This window comes from Somniosus microcephalus, chromosome 8 (genome assembly GCF_052327205.1).
Source record: "Somniosus microcephalus isolate GS21.2 chromosome 8, FLI_Smic_1.0, whole genome shotgun sequence".
Taxonomy (NCBI): domain Eukaryota; kingdom Metazoa; phylum Chordata; class Chondrichthyes; order Squaliformes; family Somniosidae; genus Somniosus; species Somniosus microcephalus.
This window is the reverse complement of record NC_140994.1, coordinates 197600838-197615347: the sequence shown is the minus strand read 5'-3', so window position 1 is coordinate 197615347 and position 14510 is coordinate 197600838. Positions and strand designations below refer to the sequence as shown.

General features: G+C 44.5%; 1 long non-coding RNA gene across 1 annotated transcript in view; it reads right to left on the bottom strand.

Moving 5' to 3' along the window:
• LOC147114021 (uncharacterized) overlaps window positions 1-14510 on the bottom strand; it is a 40226-nt gene that overhangs the window by 6534 nt on the left and 19182 nt on the right. Inside the window, exon 2 of the long non-coding RNA XR_015079336.1 lies at window positions 12865-12936. This is a non-coding gene — a long non-coding RNA (uncharacterized LOC147114021). The remainder of the gene's footprint in view (window positions 1-12864; window positions 12937-14510) is intronic.

Genomic DNA, 14510 nt, shown 5'->3' with positions numbered 1-14510 from the left:
ACTTGGGGAAAGAATTTTTTCCAGGAGCAGATGCAGAAGGAAGTGGGGTTGGACGGGAGTAGGATGACATGGGTGGTGAGAAATTCAAGGAAATGGTCGAAGGTGGCCTTGTCTGTGATCGAGACCGTGCGACATGGCAAGGTCAAGAGGTGACCATGAATATGTGTAGGGGAGTTTATATGGAGGGAGAGGTTTAGAAAGGACAAGAGGACAGTGAAATCAAAAGAGAAGGCAAGGTGAGTTGAAATGGAGATTGAAATCACCAAGGATGAGTCGCCATTCGGTGCATAGGCTAAGGGAAGAAAGGAGGGAGGATATCGCAGAGAAATTTGGGAAGGGGCTTGGAGGCGTGGTAGAGAACAAGGATTTTAAAGGAAAGGGGTGGACCAGGGCAAGGTGCTCGAATGAGGAGAAGGTGCCAGAGGAGGAGGGGTGGAGATCAAGGTCTATTTTGATAAAGCCTTGCTGCCGTCATGGCAGTTTGGTGGAAAGTATAGCCTCCAGTAAGGGGTAAGATATCGACACCCATGGACCAAGCTTCAGTCAACGCCATGATGTCAATGTAATAATTCACAATAAGGTCGTGGATGGCAAGGACTTAGATCGCAAGTTAACAGACATCAACTGCAGCTTAGTCCTGCAGCACAGCATAGATGCAGGTTGTGGACTCCTCCAGAGACACCCAAACTGGGCAGAATGCTTGGAACACACTCAAATGCATGGTCCTACCAAAATGCCGTGCTACCAAACTGTGTCAAAGGTAGCCTCTGAGGTCCAATTTCATGGTCTCAGGAGTTGAAAGAGCCTTCCAGCTAGTTCACCCAGAGGTTCTACCCCTTACCAAGCAGGTCAGAAATGGGAGAGAGCCAGCCAAGATGGGTTCCATTGGACTTCTGTCAGAGTTAGGACAGGAGTCCGGCAGATTCCTTGCAGAATTTTGGGGCCATTATTGGGATCAATTCAATACTATTCCAGCCACTGTGATGACAATATCAAGAAAGTCTCTCCCAAGAATCCAAAACTATTGTGTAAAGAAAGAACAAACTTGAAATTATATTGGACCTTTCGCAACCTCAGGACATCCCAAATCACTTCACAGCCAATTAAGTACTTTTGAAGTGGAGTCACTGTTGTAATATAGGGAAAGACAGCAGCCAATATGCTCATGGCAAGGTCTCACCAACAGCAATGAGATAAATGATTGGATAATCTGTTTCTTTAATGTGCTTTAGTTGAGGGATAAATGTTGGCCAGGACACTGAAAGAACTCCCCTGCTCTTCGAATAGTTCCATGAGATCTTTTCCATTTACCCAAGAGGATCACTTTAACAGGTCATCTGAAGTTGTCAGCACCTCAGAAAGTGCAGCACTCCCTTGGCACTGTACTGAAATGTCAGCATGGATTATATGCTTGGGTCTCTGGAATGGTGCTTGAACCCATAACTGTTCAACTCAGTAGTGAGAATGCTACCACTGAGCCAAGGCTGTCTATTGTGTGGACTTACTGGGGTAGATTTTCCCGAACCTGTCGGGAAGAAGGCGGGATTTCCCCTTTCGGGTTTTTGACCTGCCTACTTCGACGTCCGGCCAATCCGCGCGATTTTCCCTTGATTGACCTTGTTGAGCCCGCCCAGCGGGCTCAGCAGGCCAATTAAGGGCCACCCGGCAACAGGTGATGTCACAGACTGAAATTTCATCTGTCAAGAGTTCTTGACAGATGAAATATCAGCATTTGACAGCTGCTTGAAGCTGTGAAACACTGACAGTCTGAGTTCTACCATGAGTCATTCTGCACAGACTCAGTTAGAACTCTTACCGGCACTCAAAGCTGAAGGCTGTCACTTTTCACAGATCGCAGCCATTCAGCTTTCAGTTCCGGCTGAGTGATTCGCTCCCGACGGCTACAGGAAGAAAGGCTGTGAAGGTAAGTACAGGTAAGTAAAAGTTCTTTACACACTTTAGACACACCAAACACACTTACCTTTACATTCATGCACCCATCACTCACCTGAGCGCCAACATCGCGACCCCTCCAACTCCTTCAACCCGACGGCCCGCCTGCTCTAACCTGGCGTGGTTTGGAGCCGTCGGGAAACCCACATGAAACCACTCAAAATATGGATTAGGCTAAAAACTGCCTGTTAACTACCTGTTAACAGGCAATTAATTGGCACTAATCCCTTCCCGCCTGGTTTCGGCGGGTCCCAGTGCGGGGCGGGTACCCGCCGCCCCTGAAACTTACGTGGGGCGGGGTTTTGGGCGGGATGGTGTCGGGACCCCCAAATTCAGGATTTCCCCCCCCCCACACGCCTGAAACCCCGCCTGACGGCTCCACGAAAATCTAGCCCACTATATCATGCATTCTGATCACTACCTGATCACACAGTGTACACATTGCTAGATAAGCATTGCCAAAATCACTTGCAAACTGAAGCTGGTAACAAACACAGAGGCATTTTTAATCCGCTGTCTAGCCTGGCATGATTGATTCTGGTAATGAATTACATAAATAATTTAGTAGCATGTGTCTGTCCTTTAAACTTTAAACAAATGTAGTCCAATTATGATCCACTGGTAGGTCAGTCAGCAGCTGAAGAGAGTACAGACAAGGTGTCATCAGAACTGGAAGAAATTACAGATGAACAGCAATTCAACATGGGGAAAAGTGAAGGAAAAACACACACAAGGAGTAGAATGATCTATAATTGCTTAGATGAAACACAAATGGTTAAATAGCCAACGTGACATTAACATGAGACAATAGGAAGAAGCCGACAAGACATTTAAGAGAGACAGAGAACATGTGAATTGTGAGGCGGGGGGAGGGGAGGGTTAAGGCAAGTCTGAAAAGGAATTAAAGTAAAAAAAACTACAAAATGTTGACAGACCAATTCTAAGAGGACATTTCAGAAACTGATCTTATATGCTAGTCTCAGAAAATAAATAGCATGAGCAATGCCATGGGAGATCTGCTAGTATTGGAGTCAGAGATTGTATAAGAACAGGGGTGTTCTTTCAATGAATTAGCACCAGAGACACTGGTGTTCAGGCTACGGCCATGAGTACAATGATGCCCTGCAGATTGGGAATTCTGCCATTTGGTAGAAGTAGAAGGTTTTCTTGTTGCTAATTGCTTCCCACAGGAAACGTGATGCGATCCCTGACCCTAGAAATGGGTCAGTTACTTGCTTGATACAATTGAGACTGAAAATTGGGAGGAGGAGTGACATAACTACTTACCTAGAAGGAGCTTGCATATAAAAGTTTAAAGCAGCTGTAAGCTTGACAACCATCAATATAGGCATCGCAGTCTGCCTGGAAGGAGGTGCAGAATTCATTGGTGGCTTCTGTTCAGAAACTAAGTTGCTGCTGGTAAGTTTCCTCGGACAGGTCCAGATAAGAGACCATGGTCCTATATACAAGTGGTGTGGAGATGCCGGAGTTGGACTGGGGTGGACAAATGTAAGAAGTCACACAACACCAGGTTATAGTCCAACAGCTTTATTTGAATGATTTTAAATAAAGCTGTTGGACTATAACCTGGTGTTGTGTGACTTCTTACTATATACAAGTGTCAGCATCGAGATGTGATACAATCTAACCTTGCTGACACGTTCTCTGATCCTCCAACCCCAGAACCTGCAAATAGAGGTATGCTTATAATAATACCCACAGCTGAGGGCCAATGAGCTCTCTATCAAGGCAGATGGACAAACGTCACTGACAAATGATGCAGAACAACTTTAAGTAGCTACCAGGAAAGCTCCAATAAGCTTCAATAACTCCCTTTATCCAACAAGATCAAAACGGTGTAGAAATCATCAGGTGCCAAGAGATTATAGCAAAAACATCAAGGTATCTTTAACAAAGAGCCAACCTAAAGGAACAGCCCTCCCTAGGAGTGCCCCTTTTAAATAGTTGTTCAATCAATCAGGCACACCTCCAGATTGCATTTTGGGGAGGCTGTTGTGTATGTACCTTTAAGGGAATAACTGGTCTCAGACTGCAGTACCGGCAGTGACCACCCCTGTATAAAAGGCCCTAGCAGGCTTCTGTAGTTTCAGTTTCCAGGTTGTCTCCATTCAGTAAAGACTTGTTATAATCAACTCCTGCAGTCCGTGTCTCAATTATACACGGACATAATACTGGCGACGAGTAAGAAACGAACTTACCTGTAACTCGGCAGCACCTCAGACGACGTTATTGAAGGTCGAAGCCAGAAGAACAAAAAAAAAAATAATCCAAAGAAACTCGAGAAACGGGCGTCGACCGTGGGCAACCACCCTCCAAATCATCGAATTGAAAAGTGAGAGACTGTCGAGAGCCAGGCTTGCTTCTCCAGTCTGTGGTTTCCCAGCTAATCGGGCTGGTGGCAGGTAGTGCACTGATCCTTCCTGGGCTGCGGCAGGCTAGAGCTCGATCGGGTGGCTCTGCAACAGGGCCGGGCAGCGAGTCGGGAAGCAGAGAGAGAGGGTGGAGCACACAGGGTGCGGCCGGTGCTTTGCAGCCGGGCAGCGTTCGGACCTAAGAAGAGGGAGGGAAGTGTCCCAGAGGGTCCGCTCCACGACGGGAACGGTTCTTCAATTAACGGAGCAAATATTGAAGCGCGATAGAAAAATAAAAATACCGTGGAGAGCGGCGTTGGCAGCAGCGATCGGGGAGGCGCGAAGACCATATGGCGTCGCCATTACAGGATAGTAAAATAAATATAATCGCCAGCAACAGCGTTGGCAGCAGCGGCAGCGGCAGGAAAGCGCGGGAGGCGCCATCTTAACTCGGCGGGGAAGAAGGAAAAGCGCGGGAGGCGCAATTTTGATCCATCAGGGACGAAGGCAAAGCGCGGGAGGCGCCATCTTAGATTTTCAAGATGCCAAAGACTGGCGATATCACTGCCTTCGATAATGCAAAGAAGACTGGATCACGTATGTGGAAAGAGTCGAGGTATATTGCGAGGCAAACGAAATAGCCGATGAGAAAAAGGCATCGGTATTGCTAAATTTAATGGGCGCAAGAACGTACGGCCTATTGCGGGACCTGATTACTCCAGCCAAACCAAAGGCGAAGAGTTTTAACGAAATTGTTGCTATCCTACAGGAACACCTAAATCCTGCACCGCTGCTGATAGCAGAAAGATTTAAATTCCACAGGAGAAATCAGCATAAAAATGAGAGCAATGCTGATTACCTTACGGAACTATGCAAGCTATCAAAGCACTGCCACTTCGGAGCAGGACTGGCAGATACCTTACGGGACAAATTTGTCTGTGGACTCCTGAGTGAAGGAACCCAGAAGAGGTTACTCTCAGAGAAAGAGCTGACGCTAGATAAGGCTTTCAGCGTGGCAGTATCATACGAAGCAGCAGCAAGGGGAGCTGCGGAAATACAACAAAAGCCACAGGAATACGGCACCCACGAAATGACACGGGGATTTGCAAAATGTTATCGCTGCGGCAGAACAAACCATGACCAGAAGGACTGCTAGTCCAAGGACAAAATATGCAGGCAATGCGGAAAGATGGGACACATTGCACGAGTTTGCAGGTCTGGGAAGAAGACCAATGACAACAAAAAGGCTACTAAGGAACCGTACAGGAAAGTACAAAAGATGACGGACAGTAGTTCCGAAGACCAGATGAGCGATAGTGAATCCGGGAACAAGAGACTAAGCTGTCTCAAACTTCACAACGTAATCGCAAAAGAGGATCGCCGAACCATTTGGGTCACCCTCACGATAGCAGGGTCCCAAGTCAAAATGGAATTGGATACAGGATCAGCTCTAACCATCATGAATCGACGAGACTACGAGCGGCTATTCTCACACATACCCTTGAGAGAGACATCCATTGTCTTGAGGACATATACGGGGCAAAAAGTATACCCCAGAGGAAAAATAAGGGTGCCTGTCGAATACAACGGCAAGAAAATACGGAAATTGTATCTCTACATTCTGCAAGATGGTGGACCACTGTTATTGGGACGTGAATGGATCAGAAAGATAAGTTAAGACTGGCACTCCATTCAGGCACTGACGGTGGCTGGTAAAAAGGATGACGACGTCACTCCTGGATGATTGTCAACAATCTTAGCTGATGCCAAAGAGGTATTTCAACAAGAACTGGGCACTCTTAAAGGCGTAACCGCCTCGATAAAAATAGAGGAGAATGCAATTCCCAAGTTTTTCAAGGCAAGACCGGTACCATATGCAATTCGCCCAGCCGTCGAGGCAGAGCTGGAGAATCTGGAGAATGCAGGCGTGTTATCTAAGGTAGACTGGAGCGAGTGGGCGACACCCATCGTTCCTGTCATGGAGAAAACGTTAAACAATAAGTCTGAGGAGCCAAGGAAGGTTCGCATCTGTGGGGACTTCAAGGTGACGGTGAACCCAGTCCTTCACACAGTACAATATCCTCTTCCAAGGATAGAAGATATCTTCGCCTCACTATCTGGAGGGAAGCGTTTTACAAAAATTGACCTAGCACAAGCATATTTGCAGATGGAGGTTGAAGAATCCTCTAGGAAGTATCTCACGATAAACACTCACAAAGGTCTTTACCAGTATAATTGACTGGTATTCGGAGTAGCATCAGCTCCGGCGATATGGCAAAGAGCGATGGAACAGGTCCTGCAAGGGATTCCGGGGACTCAGTGTTACTTAGACAACATCCTAGTGACAAGTGAAGATGACAGTGAACACCTTGCCAACCTAGAGCAGGTGTTCACTAGACTACGTGAACATGGGCTACGAGCCAATCGGCCCAAGTGCGAGTTTTTTAAGAAACAGATATCGTATTGTGGCCACGTGATTAATGAAGAGGGGTTGCATAAGTCCCCTGACAAAATTGAAGCGGTAGTTAAGGCTCCAGCGCCTGAAAATGTGTCGCAACTGAGGTCATTCCTCGGATTGGTGAATTACTACCATAAGTTTTTACTGAATTTGTCCACAATTCTGCATCCACTGAACGCCCTACTACGAACGGGAGTAGCATGGAAATGGAGCGATGAATGTAAGCGGGCCTTTCAGAAGAGTAAGGACCTAATCACTTCAAGAGAAGTATTGGCTCACTACAACCCATCACTACCGATAAGACTGGCATGTGATGCGTCTCCCTACGGCATTGGGGCGGTACTGTCACATAAGTTCCATGATGGTTCAGAGAGGCCGATAACTTTTGCGTCACGCTCATTAACTTCAGCCGAGCGTAACTACGCCCAGATTGACAGAGAGGCCCTCAGCCTGGTGTGGGGGGTGAAGAAGTTCAATCACTACCTGCACGGTCAGAAATTTACTCTACTAACTGATCATCAACCTCTCATCTCCATTTTCAACCCTCAGAAGGGCGTACCGATAATGACGGCACAACGGCTACAGAGGTGGTCCCTTTTCATAGGGGCACACCAATATGACATCGAGTACAAAGGAACTAAACAGCATGGGAATGCTGATGGATTGTCGCGCCTACCGTTGCCGACGGTGGAAGAAGAACTGGCAGTGGATCCAGTGGAGTTATTCCACTCGACTATAGTCGAATGTCTCCCTGTGACGAATGCAAACATAGAAAAGGAAACACGAAATGACCCGACACTCTCCTGGGTCTATGATTTAACGGTGAAGGGATGGCCAGCACATGGCGAACCACTGCTGCCAGCATTCTCGCCGAGAAGAGAACAGCTGTCAGTGTGCAGAGGAACCTTGATGTGTGGATCCAGAGTAGTAATTCCACCCAAATTGAAGGATAGAGTGCTCAATAAGCTTCATGAGGGTCATCTGGGAGGGGTAAAAATGAAGAACTTAGCCAGAGCATTTGTGTGGTGGCCGGGAATCGATAGAGAAATCGAAGAGATGACCAAGAGCTGTACAGGATGCCAGAAGGTCCAAAACGCCCCACTACATCCATGGGAGTGGCCCTCATCTCCATGGCAAAGGGTGCACATTGATTTTGCTGGTCCCTTTATGGACTCGATGTTTTTAATTGCGGTGGATGCACATTCAAAGTGGCCAGAGGTAATAAAAATGTCCTCAACCACCACAGAAAAAACTATCACAGTCTTACGAACCATATTTGCCAGGAATGGGCTGCCTGAACAGATTTGCTCTGACAATGGACCACAGTTTGTGTCTGAAGAGTTCCGGAGGTTCTTAAAGAACAATGGTGTTAAGCATTACACATCCGCCCCATATCATCCAGCCACTAATGGATTGGCTGAGAGATTTGTTCAAACATTCAAGAAGGCTATCAAGGCAATGTGTAATGAAGATATACCCCTACAACACAAGGTGGATAACTTCTTGTTTGCCTACCGGAATGCGACACATGCGGTTACCAACCAAACTCCAGCCATGATGTTCTTCAATCGAAGACTACGATGCCGCTTGGATTTGGTTAAGCCAAACGTCAGAAGAGATGTGGAGAACAGGCAGTTTCAGAATATGAATGAAAGGCCGACCAGGAGTTTTAAGATAGGTCAACCAGTTTTGGCCCGGGACTACCGCACAGAGAAATGGCAGCCAGGAACGATCTGTACACGGCAAGGACCTCTAATGTATACCGTGGACGTTGGAGAGAGCATTGTAAGATGCCATGCTGACCAGATTCTAGAGTCACTGGAAAACGTCAACTCCACACCACGATCTGATACACCTGGCGATGAAACCGAAGTACCAATTGCATCTACCGCAGAATCGGTGATATTGGAAGCAGACGAACCAAACAACGACATTGATCCCGACGCAACCTTGCCAGAAGAACCTGATATCCCAAAGAGGCGTTATCCAGACAGAATCAGGAAGCCTCCTCAAAGACTGAACTTATAATTGCTTAACTTCAACCAATGTATCTAGCAACCGTAATTGTAATTGTAATTAGTTATTATTTAGTTGTTAAATGAATGTTATGTACTGTTTATCTAAAAGGGGAGGAATTGTTGTGTATGTCCCTTTAAGGGAATAACTGGTCTCAGACTGCAGTACCGGCAGTGACCACCCCTGTATAAAAGGCCCTAGCAGGCTTCTGTAGTTTCAGTTTCCAGGTTGTCTCCATTCAGTAAAGACTTGTTATAATCAACTCCTGCAGTCCGTGTCTCAATTAGACATGGACATAATAGAGGCCTCCTCATTTAAATAACATTGTAGGCTCTACTGAGTCTTGCACTCTGTCTGTACACAGGCACCAAACACTTAAGAGTGCTTCATGGCTGCAATGCTTCAGACCTCCGCACCTGATAATATGAAAAGCTGGCATCTGATGTGCAGCAGCGCCTTGGGTGTATGCCATTGTATTATTGGCCCCACTGTGTTTTAAACTGATGGCAGCTCAAAAACTGTTTTGTAAACATGTTCTGTGCACCAGCTGAGAACTGTACAGTAGTCAAGTCCTCACTCGAGGGAAGCTGACAATATTGCTTGAAGTTCCAAATTTAGTCAACAAATTTAATTTTCTTTAAATTGTGTCAGATAATTAGATTCTTTCTATCTTCCCTTCCAGCAATATACATTAGAGAGAGAAACAGATTTAACGTTTCAGGTCTGGGACCCTTCATCACAACTGGCATTTTCTGTTGTTATTTCAGATTTCCAGCATCCGCAGTATTTTGCTATTATACACATTAAAGCATTGCTAATCTCAGTTGACAAAACTAAAGTGTTAAAAGTAGGGCAGAAAAAAAACTTGCTTCATGTCTTATCTAATACATCAACCGTTTGTCACAGAATTATATTAGGAGAGAATCCTGCATATTGACTTTGTTCACTGATTGTGTTTCATTTTTAAATGTATCTAGCTGCAAAAGAGTGACCGCTAGGGCAGTTCACCTTTTGTAGAATAGGCAGAGGTTAATTATATCTGTAAATTCTCTCCCATGATCCTTGTATTATGCATTTTGCAGGAAGCATCCTTAATGACCTCTCTTTTATTGGAGCACTACTCTGTGAATGGCTATTGTGGAACAGGAGTATAAGGCTGCAAGCATTGTGCTTTTTAAGATTGAGATAGAAATTCTGAGGGTTAGCTCTGTAATACAAAGGGACATTTATGCACATTTTAAAAAATAAATTACTTTTAACAAATCAGGTTCCAAGTAATAATGTCTGCTGCTGTGGAGAGTGTTGAGACTAATAAATATTTACTTGCCTTCCTTAGCCTATCTCTAGCAGGAGTCAGAGTCAGGCTTAGGAAGGTAGCTGAATATTTGATAGCCATGTTCATGAGGATCTATTCCACATTAGAGTACTTTGAGTTACATAACTCTGAAATCCCATAAGGTAAAATGGGAACTCCATTGTTTTGACTGGCTGTTTGTAATAGGACCCAATCTTTATTACAAAAGCTTTATGTAAGCATGCACTTCCTGTTCATATTTCAAATTTCTGTTACACTGTAAATGTCCATAAAATGGTCCAGTATAAATTTTGGTCATGTTTATTTCCAACACCAGATTTTGGATTGGTTACCTTGGAGGATAAAACCTGATTTCTGATTGGTCCCCTTGGAGGACAAGACATACCCAGCAGTTTCTCTGCAATGTGTAATTAGATCCTGCCTGCTGAAGTAATCAATTACATTGCAAAGTCTAATTCGAGCCATTCTGACTGCCAGTCTCCAGTCAGAACAGAGTTCACACAGAACAGATGGGTGAAGACCTTCTCCCACCCCCTAAACAAGTTCCTGCCCCCCCAACAAGTTCCTAACCTTCCTCCTACCCCCCGAGTTTCTGACCTTTTCCCTCCCCAACAAGTTCCTGATCCTGACCTTCACCCCCCACAAGTTCCTGACCTTCTCCCCCACCACCAAGTTCCTGACCTCCCCCCAAGTTCCTGACCATCCCCACCCAACCACCCTCCCACAATAGATGAGGCATTGTGTGTGGGTCGTGGATTGTTAACAGGTTTATTAGGTATGAAGTGAATAGTGACAGTGTCATGAATTCCGAATTTTGTCCAGTCCAATTATGTCACTTGCCACACGCACTGAGCTTTCCGAGAAATCAGCCATGTCTAGGGGGAGGAGAGGGAGAATGTGGTGCGGGTGCAAAGGGTGTGGGGTTGGAAGTACATGATCCGTTTTACCATGTGGATCACGTTCTTGCTCTCATTCCCCCCCAACCCCTTTTAGACCTGGATCACATTCTTCCCCATTCCCACTGTGCTCTCCGTGCTCCTTAACCCCCTCCTCCTCCTCCTCGAGATCTTGAACCTCCCCCCCCGAGTTCCTCCCCTCCAATCCTCTCTCTTCCCCCCCATTTTCTCTCTTTCAGTGTAACAGTGTACTTACTGCGGAAGAACCAACCCTTCCGTCAGTTTCCCTGATTTAGGTGATTACACTGATTGACGGCTCTGGCGGGGGGTGTGGGCACAGCGCAGCCTGTTTCGGAGCTGTCATTAACAAACCGCAACTTCAGCATTTCCACATGCGCCTGCGCCAAGTCTTGAAGTTGCGGTCGGTTTCAAAGGCGGAATGATGGCGAATGCTGCCAGTTCGCCATCATCCTGACCACAAATTCTGGGCTAATATTTTTTTTAGTCGGGCACAAAAGCATTCATATTTATCATAACAAAGACATCTGCCTAAAATGGTTGACATTCCTGATAAAGTTGAATCTTCAAAACAAAAAAGAGTGCACAACAACGTGAATACTTATCAAAACAAATTTAAGACAAAGAGCATTTCTTTAGCCAATATTTGTCAACTTAATAAAGATAGCTGAGGCTTGATTTTCAACATTTGATGTTACACTGCACTTCACAAACGATGCATCATTTTTTATCTTTCGCACCATTGCCATGATTTGTGACATTTTACAAACATGTACATTATTAATATTCAAATAATTATATGAATGGCACAAACTCACATCATTCCTACCATTTAATGTGCCGATTTCAACATAGATGCTAAAATAAAATCACAAATTGAAGCTGAAAACCTTTACTTTTTTCTGCTTAATATCTGCAATTTAAAGGAATGGTTTTATTTGACTGGCACCAATTTCACCTGCAGGTTCCAACTATTACATCAGAACTGGTGCCAGTCAGACAGCTGAAGATGAACAGGAGCTTGCAAACTAGCCTAGCACTAGAGGTTTTTTATTGTACATTTCTGAAAGTAAACTCCTCAGCAAGCTAAATATCATGAGCCAATTGTACCAATTGACCTTATTTTAGTACCAAATAGCACAAAGAAAAGAACAAAGGAAGATTACAGCCAATTAGTATTAAACTAATTGCACCTTCAAACAATTGATCAGGATATCAAAACGTCTTTGAATTAGATACCATGGAGCTTTAAAATAAAGTAGCAATTTAAAACTTAATACTTTTCAGACAAAGGAAAATATACGGAGAATTTAACAAAACAATTTCCGATCAGCTGAAATAGAAGAAAAGCAGAGAGATGCCACAAGTCTTTTGTACTCATTTTGTAGATGAGCTAAAATAGACCAATGTCGCACTTTGCTTTTCAAATCAAGTTGTAAATAACAGTATTTCATCCATTATTCAGTGAATATCCTATCATTTGAAAATGAAACTGTTATTAAGAAGCTTTGAAGAATCTGCAGCAGCAAGCATTAATTACAACCTCCAGCTGTAAATAATCCTCTTACTCTTCACACTGCGTAGACTCAAAAAGCAATTACTCATATTAGATGCAGTAAAGTTTCTATCTTGATAACATTGAAACCAGAGATGAGTATTTTCTCGAACAGCAATAAAACTCCAAAGACAAATCGCTATTGTGATAATTAATTATCACATTTTAGTTGAAAAAATTATCCAGGACAAATTCTAGATGAATTTGACCAAGTACAGGGGTTATTTCTGACAAATATTATATTGCTTTACGAATACAAAACATTTGCTTAGGACACTTACCTCATATTAGTTAATGCCTTGTAGGATCTGGTGCATGTTATGACTTTAATCTCTTCCAGAATTCTTGAAAAACTTGAAAGGAAAGAGGAGACTTTTCCAAAATTACTGTTACCTATCACCTTAATGCAATCCAAACACATTAAAATGACTTCATTAAATATATTTATATAAATTACATATATGTGTAGTGCACTCCCTGGCTTTTGTAAATGTAGTTTTAAACAAACAGAATTTCCTTTCCCTTAATGAAAAAACCCCACAGAAAATGCTGGAAATGCATAGCATATTAATTGACATCTGAAAGCAAAAAGTAGGTTAACGTTTCAAGTGGAACCCTTTATCAGAACTAACTTTCTTATCTTTCTCTTCACTTCCAAATACTGTGAAACTTATGTTATTTGTTGTATAATTTTCCTTTAGGTGCAGTTTTGCAGCCTCCAACTGGGGGAGTATTTAAACTAATTTGGCTGGGGGGAGGGGCACCAGAATGAAACATTAGATGAGGAGAAACAAGGTGCACAGTGGATTGGGAGAGACACATAGCACTAGAGCAAAGAATAGTTCAGAAATGGGAGGGATCAGACAGGGGGCAAATGCGAAGCAGTCTAAGATGGGTTTGGAGTGCTTGTATGTAAATGCACGGAGCGTGATAAATAAAATTGGTGAGTTGCAGGCACAAGTCACCACATGGGATTATGATTTTTTTACTAATAATAATTTCTTTAAGTTCCTCATTCTCGCCAATAGTGCCAGTAGTGGTGAACAGTTGTTTATCGGACTGGAGGAAGGTACACAGTGGTGTTCCCCAGGGGTCGGCACTAGAGCCACTGCTTTTCTTGAAATATATTAATGACTTGGATGTGGGTGTACAGGGCACAATCTCAAAACTTGCATATGACACAAAACTTAAGTATAGTGAACAGTGAGGAGGATAGTCATAGATTTCAAGAGGACATAGACAGGCTGGTGGAACGGGCAGACACGCGGAAGCAGCGGACCAGAGAGAGCGGAGGCAGCAGGCCTGAGAGGGAGCGAGAGCGGAGCCTTAAGATATAAAGAGCACGGCAGAATGAGCCCCGAGAGCGGAGGCATCAGAAGCAGCGGGCCTGAGAGAGAGCAAGATCAGAGCCTGATGATATAAAGAGCGCAGGCAGAGCGAGCCCCGAGAGCGGAGGCAGCGGACCTGACAACAAAAACAAGGCGTGACATCACAGGAAAGCAGGGAAGTGATTGGTTGATCAGTATTTCTCTCTTAATTTAAACCAATGCCCAAGATAAAGAGCTGGGATTAAAAACTAAATGTTCAAAAAGAGGGAGCTGATTGGTGAGTATCTGGTAAGTGTTTTTACTTGGCTTTCTTAAAGTTTTTAAGTTTATTCCAGCTAGGTTAGTAAATAGTCTGTTAATTAGAGGTATGGCAGGGCAGTTCACACCCGTGGAATGCACATCCTGTGCCATGTGGGAAGTCCTGGTCACTTCCCGTGGTCTGGACGATCACATGTGCGGGAAGTGTCGCCAGCTACAGCAGCTCAAGCACCGGGTTACGGAGCTTGAGCGGCGGCTGCAGTCATTGCTGTGCATCCGCGAAGCTGAGAGCTACGTGGATAGCATATTTCGGGAGGTGGTCATCCTGCAGCTTAAGAGTG